The sequence below is a fragment of the Rutidosis leptorrhynchoides genome, unplaced genomic scaffold (genome assembly GCF_046630445.1).
Source record: "Rutidosis leptorrhynchoides isolate AG116_Rl617_1_P2 unplaced genomic scaffold, CSIRO_AGI_Rlap_v1 contig151, whole genome shotgun sequence".
Classification (NCBI taxonomy): Eukaryota; Viridiplantae; Streptophyta; class Magnoliopsida; order Asterales; family Asteraceae; genus Rutidosis; species Rutidosis leptorrhynchoides.
Window position 1 is genome coordinate 3,890 of NW_027266403.1, and position 21,274 is coordinate 25,163.

The following is a 21,274-nucleotide window of genomic DNA, read 5'->3' on the forward strand; positions in this document are numbered from 1 at the left end:
TTTTTAGGCTATTTGATTGTGATTGAATAATAATAACCCAAGGTCTCACAGTGGGGCTACAAACCCTACACTTGGGCCGAATAGACTAAAAATCAGAACAAGAAGTCAAAATACTTTTGTCTTTTTCACTTGCTTGACTGAAAAATTATATTTGACCAATAATAATTCAATGTTTTTAGGATGCGTGCATAGCAATTTGCATTGCATATTTGCATGGGGTTTATTTATTTATGATATGATTAATGTCATAATAAGAATCTTCTTCCCCCTGAGCCACCCTCCCTTTGGCAATTAAAGTAAACGGCGGCGACCGAATTCCGAGATTGTAAAGCTCAGCAAAGCCTCTAGTATTGAAGTTCTGGCGCCATTCTGGTCCGTACACTGTTTGTCTTCCCAATTGCCGAAACAGCACAAATACGAATCGATGAATCCCCATCGTCGGACGTGGACTCTCGTAGCACATAACTTCTTGACCTGCAAGTACGTATAATGTCTAGATACATTACTTTATGGATAAATCCGAAAGGCAACATTTTCTTAAAAATACCATTACATTAAAAATACAAGAAGAAATTATGAAAAAAAATAGATATATTGCTGGTTTAGACCAGAACCACAAATTATGATTTTTATTTCGACATGTACTATTACATATATAGGAAGTTTCCCCCTAATAATTTTTCGTACGTAGTGATATTATTGAATGGGAAAGAAACTTACCAAAGCTGGCACTGGTACCTCCTGGAATATCAGTCACAAGCCTGAAATTCCAAATATATTTTGAATAAAAATAATATAAAATAAATATATAATCTGGAGCTCCCTAGTCAATACAATTACTAACGAATAAAAATCAAGAAATTAATTCTCGAGTCTCCACCACAAAACTCACAACATGAGCCATACGAGATCTATATTCTAGTACAAATTTCCTCCCCTAAGAATATTAGTACAATTTTTTCTTGTCACGCCCGAAACAATGATCAAAATTCTTCTTCTTTTTTTTTTTTTAAAAAAAAATTTGCAAATACTATTTATTTAAAATTTATTATTGGTATGTCTTGTGAATTACTATACGAATTCCTAATTTTATTTATAAGCTTATAATCGTGATTGAAATATAACTTTCCTTTCACTTTGAAAAATAAAATAATTAGCTTATCCTATTATCCTTTAAGAAAAATGGCCCTTCATTTTTTAATGATGAACTAAATTTATTTTACACCGGCATTTATTTATTGTATAAATAAAGTATTACGTCCTTGATCCTTCATATCAAACTACTTGCTTATTTAGAGTTAGTTTTTTTTTAAATGAAAATAAATAATTTTAATGTGTTTTTTAAAAAAAAAATCCAATTAATTTACCCTTAAAAAACAACTCCTTATACATCTGTATCTTTTTTCATCTTTTTTTTTTTAAAAAAAATTATTCCTTTATTAATGTACTATGAAGGTCATGTTGATTAATAAAAAAAAAAATCTTATTCTATCTGAAATAATTTTAACATGTAAATAGATATAGAGGAAATATAATATATATTAATTACAGATGAAAATCATCAAAAAAACTGATAACTATATTCTCTCTAAATTATTTAATTTGTCTTTTTGAAACGTCCTCAAAATTGGAAAATAAGAAGATACATATATTTTTGTATAGAGGAAAAAGGAACAGACAGACAGTTAGGTTCAAGAGAACGCTCGATCTTGTACATGTTAAGAATGACAAGCTAGTTAGGAAGAGCCATTTATTAGCCCGCCACAGTGACAGAGTACTATTGAATGATTGTTTTCGGCATCTCTTTACGAGTTGGGGAGCAGCGGCGCAAGCTATGAGTTAAATACCGATGAAAATATTTAACTAGAATAAGGATTAGAAAAAAAATATTATATATATAACGCGAGTATAATTTACGGCTAGTTTCGTCGGTGATTATTTTTATCAAAATTATTATATAAGAATTAGGAATGCTAATAATTCAATCCGATCATTAAATCCCAACTGATCAGGATTTGAATTTCAATACTGTCCACGGATGGGATGCATATTATACGATGATCGAAATGTAGGTCCAAAGAGAACTAAGAGAATGTGACTACCAATGCAAATATTCTCTTAAACTTGGATTGCTTGGGCTGGGTGCATCAGGATCCACCATAGCCTGATATATATTAGAAGATCGAATAATTAGATACAACAATTAACTCAAAACGAATAAAAATAAAAATAATACTTACAAGTGTGAAAAATTAAGACATACGAAAATACCGCACAAGCTAGATTATCTCGCCTCTAGGTTTCCGATCTCAACATCGGAAAATGTATGATCGGAAAAAATGGTGGGCCCACTCATCGCCATTTTTAACTATAAAGATTCTTTTGCTTGCACCAAAATGGTACGTGTAGAAGAAATTAAACTAAATTAAAAACGTACCAAAGTGTAAAAGGTCCTAAGATCATCACCACCAATATCAACCCTAGGTTGACCGATAATTTGAGAAGGTTTGAATTCGCAGCCATTGTTAACATCTTTGCTGTTGTAGCTTACTCTCAAAGGTACCGTCTTCGTAAACGTGTCTAACACGTCACCTATTACTCGACCAACTACAAGAGGCTCTCTCTCTCTTGGCATCGATCTCTTCTACACTTGCTCTTGATTAATTAATGTGTAATTTAATTTCTTTAATCCCACCACTACTTGAGATTAGTTATATTTTTTTTGAGGAATACAAGGAAAGCGAGCTACTCAAGCTTGCTATTTATATATACATGTCACATGATCAAGGAATGTGGCATCTAGCTAGTCTTTGAACTTTCTTTCCACCAATTATCTACTTAGAATCTACGTACACTTTTTTATGAGTTGGAATATTTTTGTTTGTTTTTGATTTTGTCTTTAAGTGCTTTTCCTTCTGTTAATTTCTCATGCATTTGAGGAGCCAAATGTAGATATAGACGATTATTGGGTCATGAATATTGAACCACAAAGATTTGAGATTTTTATTCTTTTCGGTCTTAAAATTAATTACTAGTAATAGCTTATATATAATTATATATGTAACAACTGTTAAAAGGCTAGGTCTAGCTTTTTTTGATAAAAAGTTTGAGGGTGAACATCAATTACAATGAAATTAAAGTCACAATGAATCAAAACGCCGATGAAACGAGAAAGAAAAAAGACCAATCTATTACAATGATTTAAAATAAGTACTGAAAAATTGTTTCGCTAATATATATATATATATATATACACTTCTTATTTGAGTTAAGGAGAATCAACCGTGGCAGTCTGTGTCATTCGTCTATGTGCTTATCCATAATTACCATGTGAAAACCTGATAATTCTGGATAACCATAGACGACAAAGGCTAGGTCTAACTATATCAAATAGATCCATTTTTTAGAGATCATTTGCGCGTCTCTCTCAAAAAGAAGCTGAAATTAGTATAAGTATAGGGCAAAAGTAACTATTTGGTCCCGTTTCAAATATTTTTGAACTGTTTCGTCCCTTCAAATATAAATCGAATCAAATGATCTTTCAAATGTTAATTTTTGAACTCTTTGGTCCTTTTGCGCTAACGGACGTTAAAAATTGCTTAGTGGCAACACTAACCAATCGAAGCTTACACGTGTCATTTACGTGTCTACAAATTCCACGTCAGACCGAAAATCGACCCAAAAATCGAGTCGAATTAAACCGACCACAAAAAACCAAGCCGATTTAAAAACCGAATCAAACCAATTAAATCATCATCTCTAACCTCAGAACTCTCTCAACTACGCCGGAAAATTCCCAGAATCCGACTACCTACGGTCGTAGTCGGATTTTGGCGATTTTCACATGGTTGACTCGTCTCGTCGTCCTAAACACGATGGTATGGTCGGTTTGTCCTAATTCACAGCCTTTTGGCTGGATCTAAGGTTTAAAATTTCGGTTTTTCAAATTTTAAAAATTGAAATCTCGCTCTAATCTTTTAATATGTTGTTTCTAGGTTAATTCTAAGCATTTTTACATAAAAATCGCTTTGATTGGATAGGTAATTCGATGGGAAAACTTACTTGAAGTCTCGCACGGCGGAGATACGGTGGTTTTCGTCTTTTCTCGCGTTGACGACGATGAAGGTGGTTTGTTCTCCTCTTGCGCTTGTCGTTCGTCGATTTCCGGCTTGGTTGAGCTCGGTTTGCTTGGGCCAAGGCTTGTTGGAGCTCGTGTCACGAGTCGAAGATATTATACTGTGCAAACAAGCCAAGTACACATTCAAATAAATTTTAAATCTTTTTCGTTTTTGGAGCTTCCATTGCTAACAAAAATAGCTCAATTGCAGCAACAAAGCCATCACAAGCAGATTAAAAGAGCATAAATTTTAACTAAAGAAATACTATTAGCAGAATCATCTTACTGCGTAGAGCATATTGCCAACCGTGCGGTCGCATCCATCAATTACTCCAGCCTACCATTTAATCAAACAAAAATACATCAATTGGAGCCATAAATTGAACTCAAAAACAGATTGCGCTCAAAAATCCAGATACTCAAAAACCCATTTAATTATCAACTTAGTGGATTAGTTAGTGACGTTAGGTTGACGAGGAAGAGAGCTTATGTAACGACTCAAAAATCCTAACTTAGATAATCGCGCAATGGAAGTCGACTTGTCATTGACTTTTGATTAAATAATATTTCGATCGATTTAAACACGTTTCTTTCGATTTTCACGCAAGATTGAAATTCGAATTCTAATCTAACGTATGTTGCTTACACGACAAGTTTCGATTTTAAAATGAAATTGAACTCAACTAGAATTTTGATTTAACATTACTATAAGATGTTCTCTAGGATTTATTCTAATAAGAAATTTCAAGTCCATTTACAATCTCTAAACTACTCAAATTGCAATAGCTATTACAAGTAATTTCTTTCACATACATACTACCTATCCAATACAACATACTACCTACAAAATACCACCTACACTAAATAATCCTAACCGGCAGCCCACTGCCAGCCAAGAAAGTTTCCAATTTACAGCTTGCTTTATTTACTTTCCTACAAAGAAAAACCAATAAATAAGTCAAGAACAATTAATGCTCCACATGAGTTAGCCTACAATACTAGACAATTGCATTATCCATTTTACACTCTATAGACAGCCAGCTCAGTCAATTCAGCCGACAGAATCATCGCAGCCAGACCAACTCCTTTGACAAAGTAGAAACAAGCCAAGGAAACTTGTCAAATAATTCAACAAGTCTACTAGCATTTTTTCTTAAGCCTACAGCCTAATTTTCTAAACCTGCAGCCTCCTAACATGTTATAAACAACCACAGAATCATTGTGATAGAAAACACACCAGCAGAATCATCAAACCCAGCAACAACAAGCATTTCGGTAAAACAGAACAAAGCCAAAATAAAGTTTTCCAGAAAACCTAAAACTTACCACAGACGCGTTCATCATGGTTCACTAATCATCACCGTCGCCTTTGCCGAGCCAGCAGCCGCCGGGAACCAACTGAGTCGTGACCGAGTTCATACTGAGTCACGGACCGAGTTGCCATTTCCAGCCGATTCAAGCCACAGCTCGACGTCCACAACCTGTATCAAAGCCAACCAACAACAGAAACAATCAAATTCAGTCGAGTTCGGTAAGAACCGAAACTTTAAAATTCAATTCAGAGTAAATTATAGCGTTTTTTAAAGTCGATTCTTACGTAGAAATGATTAGAAGATGAAGTAGAATAACATATATAAGAATTAGACGAAACCCCCAATTCGGAGGATGAACCCTAGATTTTTGAAATCGAAATTAAACGAAAACTAAGCCGAATTAAAGAAATCAAACCTTGAAATCGTCATCTACGTGTTGAGGAGACCAAGAAACGACCTTGGATCGGTCGAATGACGCCGGAATCGGCGTGTCGCCGACGAGCACAGAGAGTGCGTCGACGAGCGGAGGAAGAAGAAGAGAGAAGGAAGAAAAGGAAAACTGATTTGGACCGAACCGGTCCAACACCTTATATAATCCGTTTTAGCGTTAAATGACTATCTAGCCCTCAGTCTTTTAAAATATTTACAGGATTACTGACGTGATTTTAATTAGTCAAATAAAAGTCAAAGGTTAAATTGTCTTTTCACAGTATACAAATCGGTTCGTCCGGTTTATTTCGGTTCAATTCGGTTTGATTCAATCTGATTGAAACGGTTTGATTTTAAATCATCCGCACCTACGTCAAAAGTCATTTATACCCTTATGTTTTTAAATTATTTACAAAAATTACCAACGTGTCAGTTTTAAAACAAGGATTATTCTGGTCATTGTATACAAACCGAACCTATTTTATATTCCAAACCTAATAAAATCATTTCTACTGGACCCGAACCTATCAAATTTGTACAGTAAGTTAAAATATATTATTTTGAACATAATATCAAAAATTCATAATTTTATAAGTTAGATTTAATTTATTTTAATTTCGGAGTTAATTAAGGTTTTAAGAAATGATTTAAATATAATTAAGTGTTTTCAAAAAAATTATTTAAAGTAATATTTCAGTTGGAAAATTATGTAAAGATGTCAGAATATTATTTTCAATTATTTGAGATATTATGTAAATTTTTATAATATTTTTCTATTATATAAATATTTAATTATATAATTAAACTAAAGAAGTGATTTTAAAATAAATACTAAAATAAAATAAATGGGTTAATATTTAACTTTAAAATTAGAGTTACCACGACGAGTGTGACGCGTAGGATTTAATTCGAGTAAATTTTCCGTTAAACGTTAGTATGTATGAAATTAATAATCGATATTTCGATAGGTCGATAAATCGCAACGTTAAACGGACGGAACAAATTAAGGAGCATATAAAAGGTGAGTTATTTTACATTATGTGATAATTTAAATATTTGTCAAATATATACTACGTCGTATAAATATATTTATTGTTTTAAATAATTTTCATACGACATAGTATTATACATATAAATATGAATCTGATATAAAAATTGGAGAAAAATATTCTTCGAATAAATTAAAGCAAATTTTGCTTTATTGAAATAAAAATTGTATAAGAACCCAAATAAAATCCACTACTTGTTGACGGTTGCCTAAGTTCAACCCAAGTGGTATTTATTGAAAGGTCGAATACGGACGACCGGTACCTCTGATCAGACTGTACGCTTTACCATGGCGTAACCCAGCGTCATGTAGGGTCGAGTTCTCGGCATGGGTAACTCAAATGTGGGAAGGATCATTACGATTGGCTCGCTACCAACGTGATTGATTCGCTATTGATTTTCACTGACGGGTTCATATTGTGCTAAAAATTTGATATGGCATATATCAAATTAAAATAACTGAATGATTGATTTAAAAATATTCTGTGAATATTAAATATGTTTTCAAAATTGAAATATTGAATCTATGTGATCAAAATATATTATGTAAATAATATACTATTTTAAATCAAAAATTGAAATGTTTTAAGATTGACAAATGAAAATTTAAAACCTCACTAAGCATATAGCTTACAGATTTCTGCAAAATAAATATTTTCTCCAGGTTAGTCGTCGAGACGTGATCTGTTATTCACAGCGGTTATCTACGCGTGTAAGATAAAGAAATAAGGTGGGCTCGCGGTATTCGCATGGCGGCACTAGGATTTCTATTTATATAATTATCTTAAAATACTTTATTGTATAATTATAACTCGATGTTCCAACACACTTAATAATGTGTAATAAGAATTTATTACTTAATTTAAATTTGATTAATATTGTGTTTAAAGTTTGACTAGGTGGAAATGTAATGATGAGAAATGTACGGCGAGGCACCGAACTCGGTCCCACGCTGGTGGGGTCGGGAACGGGCGTCTCAATTTGGTATCAGGCTTGGGCAAACAAAAGATGAATCGGTCCGGTCCGGTTCGGTTTTCAACCACAAATAAATTGGTTCGATTAGGTTCAACAAAGCTTAGGTGGAATTTTGTTTACACGTAAGCGACACGTGTCACTCTATGATTGGCTATAAGTGCCAAATCGGCAAAATTAACGTTCAAGGGACTAACGAGTTAAAAAAATTAACGTTTGAGGGACCATTTGGTTCGATTTATGTTTGGAGGGACGAAACAGTTCAGAGATGTTTGAAACAGGGACCAAACGGTTACTTTTGCCATAAGTATAGATAATTTCACAGGTATAAAGCAGTCACATGTGAACATTGTTTCGCACTATTCACAAACATTTATAAAACAGACTCGAAACGTTATAAATGTACTGTTCATTGCATTTTTTAATTTTATTTTTGAATGGAAAAATAAAATTTCGTCTGAACACAATCTGTCTCCACACAAAATTGGTGGTATTATTGTCATTTCACACGAGGGGGCGTGGAAATGACAACCTCGGCCGCAACCAACACTCCGCTGGCGCATGACGATTCTAGACGTCGAGAACCAAATTCTGACGACGCTGACCGACCATTGCCAAGCCAAAATCGTCCAACCAACCCCCCTCCTGTCGCCGTCGTCTCCACCATCGCCGCTGTTGCCGTGCCGCTGGGTTCAAGTGAGTTTTCTCGCCGTTTTACATGTCAAATCAAAACAAAAAAATGTTAAAACGATCCTTAGGATTACTACAACAACATACTAGCAGATCAAATGAAAAGATCGAGTTTTTCATTTCGGTCGGAACTTCAAATTGAAATTTCGGCCGAACCGTTTCGTCGAATCTAAACGAAACCAATACCAAAATGCTTAGATTTGACTGAGGAATAACATATATAAAATTGGAGCCGATTTAAGACTTTTGAAATTTGGCCGGAACTTCAAGATGAGATTCCGGCCAAACCGTTCGTTGAATCAAGACGAAATCAACACCAAAATGTTTAGAATTAAACCATGCATAACATATATAAAATTCAGAACCCGATCTAAAGAAATAAAAAAGTGTTTACGTGACTTTGACCGTCCATTCACGGCGAACGGATGCGAATTAGCCTTAACCAATACCGCCATCGTGTTTAGAACGTCGAAACGAGTCGTCAGTGGGAAAATCGCCGGAATTCGACAACGACCGTCGTGGATGTTGCCGTATTCTGCGAATTTTCCGGCCGATAGCCCCCAATTTTGGTGAGAAAGATGAACTAGAGAGAGAGAAGGAAACGGAAAAGAAATTAACTGAACCGAACTGGTTCATCGTTTATATAAACGGGTTTAACTATTAAATTATCATTGTACCCTTCTATTCTTAAAATAATTACAGCAATACCATGAATCTACCGTATGAACTAGGATAGTTTAGTCTTTTCCGCCTTTTAAAATCGGTTTCAGTTAGATTAATATAAAATCAGTCTGTCCAGACCTGATTTGAACCAATCTCGAACCTATCATTTTCCATACCTAAAACGAACAAATATATGGTCTTACAAACCTATCAAATTTTAACCGAAGCTACATAATAATAATTCAAATCTAAAAATGTGAAAAATTTGATTAAAAATAATAAATTTAATTAATTACGAATTATGGTATATTAAGAGTAATAAGCCAAAGCCCGTGGGTAGTACACGATGATTCCAAATGATTTGAAATGTGAAAAAACTTTACTTTAAACAGACGAACATAACATAACGATAGTCCGTACCTTGTTACGGACTCTGCTCCTAGTGTATATATATATATATATATATATATAAAACGAAAAACATGCATAATTTAAATTTTATTTATCTCATTGTTTGGGTTGATGATGCAATTTAGGGTCCTTTCAAATTTTCGGGATTTTCCTTTTGTTCTTCTCGGTATTCTTAAGATCCTTAAACCCCATAATTTGATTTTAAGTGATCTAACAAGTGGAACGTTGTAAATTTTATTAGTGTTTTTATTTTTAAATAATCCGGGGATTGATTTGTAATTATTATAAAGTTTTATAAAGCTTTAATTGGTTTTTAAGCTGATCAGACCCACATCGACATGTATGCAATTTTTGGATATTATTTCATGCGATTTATTTTAAATATCTCGTAATGAAATTTATTTTGGTCTATTTTGAGTGTCGTTTATGAAATTCATGCATATTTGAACTCTTTTTTCCAGTCTTATCCTTATATTTATTTCAATAAATACTACATCTTGAATAAAATTTTATGACTTTTGAATAATAAATAATGGATTGACATGCAATTTTTTCTATAATTAATTATTTTCTTAAAATTCACAATTTTTATTACGAGAAATTTGAAGTGGATCGGATGAAATAATATCTTTTGATTTTTAGGATTATAAAAATAAAATTACTCCTTCCATCCCAAATTAGATGCTAATATAAACATAATTTTTTGTCCCAAATTAGATGTAAATTTTGACAAGTTTAAGAAATATTAATTGTATTTTTTCATAATACCCTCACCACTTTCACTATCTTCACCCTCATGTCTCTCATTACTCTCCCTCACAAATTTCACCATTTTCACCTACATATCCTCCATGAGGGTCTTTTAGTCTATACAATCACGATTATGTTGGAAAATGAATTAAAAAATATGTTTTATCTGTTTGTGTGAAATCTCCTAGATTAGCATCTAATTTGAGACGAAAAAAATATATTTTTATAATATATCAATAAAGGAAGTTGTGAATATTAAGAAAAAAATAATTAAGTACGAACCTTAATACCATCTTCAATGTATGGAAATTATTTTTTCCACTTCATTTGGGACTCTACATGCACTGGATAAAAAGTTGGGTCTAAACATGTCAATCAAAATTCCAATTTTTTTTTCTCTGATCCTCCCTTTAAGACCAGTCTCAATTTCATTTTGACCAATCAATACTCATATTTTTAAGGTAAATAATTAATGATGCATTTTCATTTTAATTAATGGTAGATAATTCTAATTAATTGTTTATTTATTTAGCTTGAAACTACAGATAGGTATACGAAATTTAGAAAAGCCCATGAGATTGGTTTTTTGTTTTTTCATTATGAAAATTTACTAGCTTCAATGCTTCATACGTATTAAAAAAACAAAACTACCAGCTTTTTGATAATTTATTTTTGGTTGTTCGGTAGGAAATATTTATTTTTCTTTTTCTCTCATTTCTAAAGTGTTACTACATCATACAGCCAAAGAAAGGTTAACTTTATACTTTATAGGTTTGTTTTATCTTTCTTAGATGGCATCTAGATGGCTATTTTTTATTGGTGAATACAATAATTTGATGTCGGAAGTAGCGAAATATTTGTCTAAAATGATTTGTAGCAAATTGTAAGAAAAATAAAAAAATTATATGAAATTACTGTATTATTATTCGAGGAATACAAACGAAGCAAGCCACACAAGCTTGATATTTATAGCTTATCAAGGTATACGTGGCAATGGCATATAGCTACTCTTTGATTTTCTTCCACCAATAGTTATTTGGAATCTCTTCGTACACTTTTTTTGAGTTGAATTGAAATATTTTGTTTTCTTTTCTTTTCAAGTGCTTTCTTTTCCTTCTATGTGTAGTCTCTCATGGCATTTCCTTTTCATGTGCTTTTTCATTGATGTGAAATGACAATTGAAACCAATTGCTGATCGACCCTTATAAGAAAGAAAACGGCTCAATGTGCACTCGTTTCCTTCATGCAATTATCTGCTATAGCTTCCTCGGCTAGCTTAATTTTGTTGAAGGTTTGGGTCAAATTAATTTTGATCAAATATTATGCGAGATCTTACAGCGATTTAGTTTGGTATATAAATCAAATGTGATCTCCATTATGAGGAGATAATGTGGATATATTCATATGACATATTTGGTGTTAGGTTTGAATATGAAATCGCTAGACAAATGGGATGTTGGAACTTGGCCTGATTAGAGTACACCGTACTTCAAGGTTTTAGGTTTGGGCTCGGATGTGAGATCCATGTAGTCAGCCCAGTTCGCATGGTCCATTTGGACTGGTTTAAGCCTGATCCGTTTTGATCAGTTTTTGGTCAATGTAAATCTTGAATTAACCACATGTTAATTGTGGAATTAACATGAATTAATTTCGTGAGCTGGAAAAGATGATGACATCTTTCTATAATAGTTGTGTCAGTTAATGCGGATTAAGGTGCACATTAATTCGTTGTAATTGCTCCTGCTTTTTTAATGTCCAGTTGTTGTAATAGCTGCTACTTTAATTACGGGAGTTACAACCGTTACAGAATTCATGTCTATATATTGATCTCTGCTTTGTGCTTTGTATCAGTTGGATAGTTAGACAATGTACACAAATTTCGAACTAAAATCAACAAACTCTCTCTTCTATAAGGTTTTTGGAGATTTGGGTAAAACACTCATTCAGACGGAGTGACGGGTAAGTTAGAGTTCGAAATATCCAGATCATGAAAATGTTGTATTTTTCTTGCACTCTAGTTTTGTCTAAGAGAGTTGAGCGACAAATTCGTTCGTTGACTTTCCTCCACTATGTGCTAGCGTTTGGAAGGTATAGACCGTTGTATCTTGGGAGCTAGTTGCCGAATCACGTTGAGCACTCTAGAGATAACGTGGCAATACATGCTTAAGGAGATTCGATATCATCGTACCTCGGTGATCTCTGATCTTACTTTAATGTTTGCATTTGATTATATTAAAGTCGTATCTCGATTATATATCTCATCTCCTTATTTATTTTCGCATAAGATAATATTGCATGATCTATTGTTTATTATCGTTGCTGGAGTTACCGGTACTATAGTAGAAGGTATTTTAACACAATATATTTTGACACATATATGTTGTACCTGATATATGTTGAATTGCTTAATAATATTCAGTGGAGGTATATTCAGTAATTGCCTAGTCGCATAATCCCCAACAAATTATCTTTCTATTCTTCACTCTAGTCGCAAAATGATCGGAGTTGACACAAGTGTGATCTAAGGAATTAATGTCCAGCAACGAAATGTAACATATGTAATGTTCGAGTGCGTCCTCCTGACGGTTTGAATTTGACAACTTCCATACACATGTGTCTAGTATTATTCTGCTCCGCATAACTATTTGATCTGATCTCTACTGGCATGCGCTTCATTAGTTTTAGGCCCTTCTAGACACTGTGTTCATGGGCTTTATTGGTTTTAAGCTCTTCTGCTGTGTGTCATTGACCTTGTTATTTGTTAGGTCTCGTTGATTTACATTAATTATTTAGGTTGTGTTTGTTTGAATTTAATACATCTGAATAAACCTCTTAATCTCTGAATGGATTAGATTTTGGGCCATTATTTGTTTTTTTAACGATTTTGACACTTAATGTGTCTTAATATTAAAAGGTTAGTACTTAATATTCTACTTAATTTCATTCAGATGTTGTGACGCGCCCATGCAGCGGTTTTGGTACTGCTTTCTGATATATAAGCTGCAGCCCCGAGTTCGATTCCCCCCATATACATGCCTTTTTACACTTTTTTTTCTTGTTTATTTTGTTTATTTTTTTTTAAGTTTCTATTTTACTTTAATTTATTTTGTTTGTATGACATACTTTTTCTTTAATTTATTTTATGATTTCATATAAAGTAATAATAATATTAGTATTGTTTAAATTAATATATAGTCCCAAATCACTACTTTTTTTTAATATTCCAAATCACTACTAAATTAATAATGTATATTCCTCTCTCAATATTTTTAATTAAAAATGAAAATAAATTAATTCATTTTTATGATTGCATTAATACTTCATAAATGAAATTATATTTATTTTTAGACTATCTAAATCTATCAATTTTTTAATATATATAATTAAAATTAAAATTTGAATTTGAATGTATTTAGATTTTTTTTAAAAATTAAACAGTCTAAACATATTAATATTAAAATTCAGATATAACAACTTAATATTCAGATATGTATTCAGATTCAGACATCTTAATCTTAAAAAAAAATACACCCTTAATTTGGGAACAAAATCGAATTTGATTGTACCTAATCACTGTTCGGTTCGCGATAGATTTGATGAATTTTGACTTGCACTTGGGCCCAAATTTTATTTTTTATTTGGTTGTGTAAAGCACCCTAAGTTACTGAATTACGATCCTCTTTTCAACGAATTACATATCCTCCAGTACGGGTACGTGGTGCACCACAACGAATTATGCCGATACTCTAACGTATCGTGGATTCTAAATGTCGAATGCCACGTACCCACAGCTGATCCGTACCACATACCCTAACCAACCGCAAATTAAGTAACTAAAACCAACGACATAACAACACAAAAATAATTAATTGCTCAAGGGCTTAAAAAAAGTATTGATTGAATGTTTGAGCTTCTAGCCTTGGGGTTCCGCTTCATAGTTTTGTTAATTAGCTCGATTAATATTTTTCCAATGTATATATTTTGGCAAAAGTAACCATTTGGTCCCTATTTTAAACGTTGTTGAACTATTTCTTCCTTCCAAATATAAATCGAACCAAATGGTCCCTCAAACGTTAATTTTTGAACTAGTTAGTCCCTCGCTCCTAACGGACGTTAATTTTGGCCAATCTGTCACTTTTAGCCAATCATAGCGTGACACGTGTACATGATGTGTACAAAAATTCCACATAGACTTTTTTATCCCTGTTTACGTTATCCTGGTTATAATCGAACCGAATCGAAATCGAACCGGAATGAAACCGAATCAATTTATGTTCTTCTTCATCTCGTCTCCTGACCTCGACAACAAAGAATGCAACCACTGCTGCCAAGTACCAGCTCCACCGCCACTTACACGACCATCCCGATCTCCTTCACCATCGTCATCTCCAGATCTATCCAAAATCTCACCACTACAGTCTCTCGCCACCGTCCATGGCCTCTCAACTCGGCTCTACGACACACATGCACAACTTATTTGCAATTGATCATTTCATACTACTTTGCAACAAATGAGATTTTCTAAATAATGCAGTTACACTTTCATGGAGCTCCATCGTGCATATGAATATTTTGATTTCATAGATATGTAAAAATTTTATTTATACACAGAAAATCAGTACGACCGTAAAGTTAAAAATGCAAAGAAGAGAAACTTAAAGGGTTCAAGGTATTGTTAACTATGGAGCTAAGGCATGTGCTTAGCTAGGATGCAAATTACGACAATATCAGACGCAGGATCTCTCCTGAATGCTTGAATGATTTCTCTCTCTTCCAAACAATGGTCTTTTTCTTCTCTCATCCAGCTCTATGTAGAATCCCAAACATACCACATATTACAACACATTGTAGAGAAATACCATGGTATAAAACATTAAGCATTCTCAATCTCAATCTCTAGCTAAATACTACTATATGAAAACAAAGATAATTGGAAAATTGTGCAACAAAATTACCTCAGCAACTTTATTTAGCTTCTCCCTAACATTCTACAACAGCTGGGAAAGGTCACCTTCCCATTTGTAAAACTCCAGTTCCTTCTTGTCAAGAATCTTCTCAGGTACCTGATACAGAAAGAATATTGAATTCATTGCTTCTTAAACAAGACAAGACAACTGCCTCTCAAATTGGATTATAAATCACTAATAGATCTCCCTCAAAGCTGGAAATTTCAGATCCCGGTGGCGATCTGAGGGACACCGAGAAGATGCGAGAGCCGGCTAGCGTAAGTGCCTTTACCGACAAACCTGGACAACCTAGAAACACCCATTGCATGTTCCTCTCCGACGAATCTCGGCGACGGAGGAGATTGCTGGTCTTTTTCTGGTGGTTAAAGAATGGAGATTGAATTTGCGATTTGTTGGATTCAGGCACCGAAATCGAAGAGTACAGGCACCTCCTCAAGCCAAAGACTGCCGACGAGGAGGATGGGTTGGATAACCTCCGTGATATCGCCGCCGCTGCCATTGGTGGAAGTGAGATGATTCTATTTGGTTTGGTTTTCTGTTCTGTTTTGTGGGTTTGATTCGGTGGAGCTTTTTGGAGCTTGGTTTTAGGAATTAGGTTTGGAGCTTTCATCTGTTTCGTTCATGGGGTTTTAAGAAACCCAGATGGATTGTATGTTGATGAAGAAGAAGCTTGTAACGACCCTTTTCTTTCGATTTCTACGTTGAATATAATTTCGATTGTTACGTTAAATGAAATTGCTTTTACGACAAGTAACGTTCTAATTATACCGTTAGATTCGATTTGAGACGATTGATTTAAGTAGCAAATACTATAGAATGTTTTCTTCAAAAAAAAAAAAAGTTTCACAAGAAAGTTTTACAAATGTCCAAATACAATCTTTGAATTACAATAGCTTATTTCCAATACATATAAAAAAATACTACCTACTTCCTACTACATGTACTACTTACAATTCTACACACACCTATATAAAACACTTCCGACCGGCAGCCACTCTCTACAAGAAAAACCATGGCAGCCTGCAAAACCAAGACAAGCAGCCTCTTTCTTTGACAATCTTTACAAGACAACAATAACACAAGTCAAACAAAATTTTTCATCACATGCTAAGCCCACAATTATACATAATCAGTATGTCAAAGACATCTCACCCAAGTTAAAACATGTTACCCCTCTGCACAAATTCATTCTGCCCACAAGAACTTTACAATTTCAACTCTCAACAGGAAACCCTCAAATCAACTCCAAAATGTCAACAAGCCTACTGTTATTTTTTCTAAACCTACCAGCTCCCCAACACGTTATAAACACACTCAGACTCATTTCACAGCAAAGCATTATCAACAGAATCATTAAAACCCAGAAACAGAGCAATTCGGCCAAATTTCACAACACCAAAAATAATTTTTTCCCAGAAATATAAAAAACTTACCTCAGTCGTGATCTTCACCCTTCACTGATCACCAAAACAGTCGTCGACGAGCCAGCAACCGACTGGAGGTCACTGCGTCGACGTCGAGTCAGCACCGAGTCACGGACCGAGTCACCATTTTCAGCCATTTCTAGTCGAGTTCTGGCGTCCTCAATCTATATCAAAGCCAAAACACACCAGAACAGAACGATTTCAGTCGAAACAGTAAGTGACCCGAAACTCCCAATTTCAATTCAAGCCAAATTAAATCGTTTTTGTAGTAGATTTTAGTATAGAAACGATTAGAAGGAGTAGATTAACATATATGAATATTAGGCGAAAACCCCAATTTCACCGTAAAACCCTAATTCACTAAAATCGAAATTAAAACTTACTCGGTCGGAGTTAGAGAAAATTGATTGTAGATTCATGATCCTTGTGTCGAGAAGAGTAGTTTGATATATGGTACGGGCTCTAACGTCGCCGGAATCGGCAAAGACGACGTCGAGCAACAGAGAGACGACGGAGAGATTCGGGGAAGAAGAAGAAGTGATTGGACCGATCGGTCCAATCCTTTTTATATCCAATCATTGAAAATCGATTTTATTGTTAAAAAACTAAACTGTCCTTTCAAGTTTAAAGTATTGACAAAAATTTTAACGTGATTCTTTCAGTCAAAATAAAAGTCAATGGTCTAATTATCCTTTCACAGTATAAACATCGGTTCTTTCGGTTTAGTTCGATTCAATTCGGTTTGATTCAATCTAATTGAAACGGTTTGATTTTAAATCATCTGCACCTACGTTAAAAGTCATTTATACCCTTCGATTTTTAAAAGATTCACAAAATTACCAATATGTCAGATTTAAGTCAAAGACTATCGTGGTTATTTCATAAAAACCCGAACCTATTTTATTTTTCGAAGCTAATAAAATCATTTATACTGAACCCGAACCTATAAAATTTTTACAGTAAGTTAAATATATTATTTTAAACATAATATCGAAAATTCAGAATTTTTAGAGATCGGATTTAATTCATTTTAATTTCTGAGTTAATTAAAGTTTTAAGAAATGATTTAAATATAACTTAAGTGTTTTCAAAATTATTTAAAGTAATATTTCAGTTTGAAAAATTATGTAAGGATGTCAGAATATTATTTTCAATTATTTGAGATATTATGTAAATTTTTATAATTATAAAAATATTTAATTAAATAATTAAACTAAAGAAGTGATTTTAAAATAAATACTAAAATAGAATAAATTGGATTAATATTTAACTTTAAAATTAGAGTTACTGCGACGAGTGTGACGCGTAGGATTTAATTCGAGTAAATATTCCGTTAAGCGTTAGTACGTGTGGAATTAATAATCGATATTCGATAGGTCGCTAAACTTCACGCTAAACGGACGGAAACAAATTGAGGAGCATTACAAGGTGAGTGTTACTTTCTTTTTCATTATGAAAATATGTTGATGTTTTATGAAATATATATATATATATATTACTATGGCGTGAATTCTGATTATATCGATGTTTATGATTTATTTAAATATACGGCGTAGTTATGTATTATATCTTTGAAAACTGGAGAGAACCTTCAAAACCCTAAAAGCAAAGTTTTATTTGCTTCATAATGACGAGTTTAAAAATGAGTAGTTGCTTTATTATATGTATATATATATATATGCGAACCCAATACAAACGTTTTCTTCGAGGGGATTCGGTCGACTTTGTGGCGACCAATCCAAAGAGAGTACTTGGTCCTTACGTGACCCCATGTTGACGGTCTGATCAGAGGGTCGACCTCCCTAGTTTATCTAGCTGGAGTGTATTTATTGCGCCCATGTTGACGGGTGCCGAGGTATTAGGATATTACAGCAGGTCGCTCCTGTTGTAGTCATCCTGATGTTTTTCACTGACGGGGTTCGATGAGTTTCTAAAGATGTTTTTGACGACTTCTGATGACAAAGTGATTTATGATGTTTATGAGTTCAAAATTTACCTTAAAGATATTTCAAAGTAATGTTTTCAATAAAACCTCACTAAGCGTTATAGCTTACCCTTTCCGAAAAACCTATGTTCTTTCTCTCCAGGTTGAGTTGGTAATTTCTGAAAGAGAAGCTAGCGGCATCCAGCGTTGTACGATATCAAATAAGGTGGGCTTTGCGGCATTATGACTCTTTCTTGTTATTCTATAATTATCGTGTTATTTTTAAATGATATGTAATATATTTTCGTAAAGACTTAATTTGTATAATTATATTTGTGATCGACTGGATATTAGGTTTGAATAATGGATAATCGGAATTAAGTTAAGTTAACGAACGTACAGTAGGCGTCGTTTCCGATCGGTGGAGGCGGTCGGGAGCGGGGCCCACAAAGCTGTTCATAGTGGATTAATTCGGTTTAATTTCGGTTCGATTTCGGTCCGATTCGATTATAATCAGGATAACGTAAACCGGGATAAGAAAGTCTAGGTGGAATTTTTTACACGTCATGTACACGTATCACGTTATGATTGGCTAAAAGTGACAGATCGGCCAAAATTAACGTCCGTTAGGGTCGAGGGACTAACTAGTTCAAAAATTAACGTTTGAGAGACCATTTGGTTCGATTTATGTTTGGAGGGACGAAATAGTTCAACAACGTTTAAAATAGGGACCAAATGATTACTTTTGTCTATACATTTCTGTCCCAAAATATTTGTCAATTTTCGACAACTATTCTGGGACGGAAGTAATTTCGTATAATGAGATACTAATATCTTTATGATATATGTACCTCGGACCTATGATGCACGAGTACGCTGTCTGCATGGAAAAAAGGTATCGAAAATGTTTTCGATACCGGTGTCGGTACGATACGCGTAAGAAACGTATCGAAGTCGAGTTGGAAGTATCGGAAACGGTCAACAAACTAGGAAACATTGTTGACTTTTACGTTTCTAGCTATAAGAAACGAAATTGACCATATTATTCGGTTCAATTGCATTTTCTTTCTCAGAAATTCGGTATAATTGCTATAATATTTGGGTCCAACCCAAAAATACACTTCAGACCAACAATGAAAGCCTAAAAAAAAAGTGTCGGGTTTCACTTCTTCTTAACCTCGCCAGTGCTCGCCTCAACGCCACCCCCAATCCACCAGTCGCCGGTGCTGCTACTCTCTTCTCCAGGTCGCCACGACCACCGGCCAGTACAACGATCTCCTCTCCTCTGCCTTCAGCCGATTTCATCTCCTCTCCAGTCTCGACAGTCCGCCTCTCCACCTCACCACGTCGCCCGTGCCGCTACTCTCTTCTCCGGCTCACCACAACCACCATCCCCCTACGACGACTTCCTCGGCTCCTCTCCTCTCAACCAGCCGACCTTCTCTTTCAGTTTGTTTGTTTTTTTCCCGATTGACCTTCAAACGATGTTGATTTGGCGTAGTTAATTGACTCGATTCATATTAACTACATAGTTGACTCGATTCGTATTAACTTCAAAACAACATTGTTTTTTTTAATTTTATTCTTAAAATTTATGTAAAATATTAAAAATTTATGTGTCATATCCATACCCGTGCAACCTAACCTCGGACTGACATCAGTCATATACATGCAAATGCCTTTGCCTTCGGTTTTCCAATTGCACTTTCCTACCAAACTTTTTATAATTTGAGGTTTGATAGTTTTTACTAATATTTCCTTTTCAAAACAGGAGCTATTAAGATTTGTACATAATTACTTATGCACTCTACCTAACCCATTTGATTTAGGATGTCAAAATTTGATTTTGTTTTCTTGCTCATTTTAAATTGTTTTGGAAAAAAAAATAATATTTTCTCCGCCTTTAAATATATATTTCTTTTTTTATATAATTTTAAATTATATAAATAAAAAAATATATATTTTGAGATGAGGGACAATATTAAATAATTTGTTTAAGACAAATACTAGCACATGGATGCATTGACTGGGTTTTTTCTGACCAGATCATTATCTGATAGCAACATCCTCAAGCCGGCTTGAGAGTTAGCAATCATTCAATGCAAAATCTAATAAAAAATATAAGAGAGGTAGGTGTTAGGTGCCCTTAAAACTACATGACGTAATATTCTTTTTATGTTGGAAAAAAAAAATATTTTTACCAAACAAACAAATTTCTTTGTATGTTAGCTAAGTCGTGATGCATGAAGAAAATGTTTTTTAAATCATAATAATATATATTAATATGTTCAAAAAATAATATATATTAATATGTTCCTGCGTGATGAAATTCTCGAATGAGTTGGTAGATAGATAAAACTTGTGATAATTCGTTGCTATATTATTATTAGCCATTCAATCCGCAAAGTTTCCACCAAACTTTTACGATTTTTCGTGTCCCATTAATTTTTTCATGCCTTCAAACTTTCTATTAGTATAGACTATATCCAGTTAATAAGTTTTAAACTCAAATAATAGTCGAACGTAAATTACACAAGATACTGCCCGTTTAAACAGAAAATTCGTAC

General features: G+C 33.7%; 1 pseudogene; it reads right to left on the bottom strand.

Moving 5' to 3' along the window:
• Window positions 1-245: 245 nt before the first annotated feature.
• On the bottom strand, window positions 246-2,635 carry LOC139881417 (protein VERNALIZATION 3-like; annotated as a pseudogene).
• Window positions 2,636-21,274: the final 18,639 nt, after the last annotated feature.